We start from the raw sequence: 1,516 nt of genomic DNA on the forward strand, positions 1-1,516 counted from the left end.
GAGGGATGTGCGCATGAGGTAAAAATTTAGATACCTATCAGGGTTCCTTGATAGCCACTATCTTAAATATGTGCTTTTTAAAAAATTCGATCAGAAAATCTCATTTCCTGTCTTTGCTTTGTACACCCAGTATGTACTCAGAAATTAATCAAGTTGAAATCAAGTGCTAGAATGCCCCTGGACTGGCTGTATGACATTGCGCAAGTCACTCCTTGTCTCTGAGTGGCCATTTCTTAATCTGCAACACGGACACAGCCCCTAACACTCCGCCCTCCACTCTCATAGGTGGCCGGGAGAGTCTGTGCTGAAGGTGGCTCTTCGGTGTGAACGCTTTCATCCCTCCTCAACTTCCCAGTCATCCCCTCAGTGTCGAGCTTTGCAGGTTACAAAGTCCCTTAATTGCTGTTTTAGTCCAGGGACAAGCCCAGGAACAAACCCTTGGCGTTAGAGATTCGTAACCTTCACCTCAGAAAGAACTTAGAGACCCATGAGACCAACTCCTCCCCAGAGACCCCTGAACCCCCTTCCAGGGCACACATTCCTTCTCAAGCGCCCCTTAAAGGTGGTTGGTCTGCCAACAAAAGGAAGCTTTAAAAACTAAGTCTGCCTTGAGCCAGCCGCTCTCCTGTCTAATCAACACTCCGCCGGAGAGCCAAGTCCCGGGCTGAGAAAAGGGGTCCTGGTGGGTCAGCCTCTAGGAGGCGTGGCCTGCAAGGACTACAACTACCGGCATGACCCGCCCGAGCGCAGCACGCTGGGAGTTGTAGTCCTCGCTAGCCCAACAAGCCCGGGATAAGGGGCGGCGGGGCTCCCTTCTGGTGCAGGGGATCCCCAGCCTGAGCGGTGCCGGCTATGCTCTGGTCCAGGTTGGCTCTAGCGATGGGCATACGGAGGATGTGGGGAAGGGGAGTTAATAATCCCTCCCGATGTCTCGGCCGGCCACCTTGTCTTCTTGTCACTGGAGTCTCCCGACCTCCTTCTGAAGAAAGTATCATCGCTCCCATTTCGCAGACGAGAAGATTGAGGCTCAGATAATGGCCCAACGGAGAAAACCAAGACCTGCTGACCCCAGGGCTTGTTCTTGGTATATCTACCCTCATTCCCCTCTCCATGTTGAGGCTAGGGGACGAGGACAAACTCTCCGGGAAGCGAAGATTCTTAGAACGGCCACGGAATCGTACTATTTTCCTTATTTCACATACGAGGAAGCAGTCACTCATCCAAGGTCATGGAGGCAGTAAGTGGGCAGGGGGGATGCCGGGCCCTGGGCGCTCTGCCCTTGCACGCCCTTTGCATCCTGCCGCCGGGTGAGCGTGGCCGAAAGACGCTCCACCCTCTCCCGCCTGCCACTCCTGCTCCCGCGCGCTCATGATGCAGTCCAGGCAGTTCCATTCGCGCGGGAGCCGGGGTGGGAGACCTGAAGCTGCGCGGCCGGCGTGGGCCCCGCGCACGCGCCCAGGTGGTGAGGTCCGCGGACGGCTCCACTGCGTGGGGCCAGAGGGGGGGCTGCGGCAGG

Source organism: Galeopterus variegatus, unplaced genomic scaffold (assembly GCF_000696425.1).
Source record: "Galeopterus variegatus unplaced genomic scaffold, G_variegatus-3.0.2 Scaffold5118, whole genome shotgun sequence".
NCBI classification, from domain to species: Eukaryota; Metazoa; Chordata; class Mammalia; order Dermoptera; family Cynocephalidae; genus Galeopterus; species Galeopterus variegatus.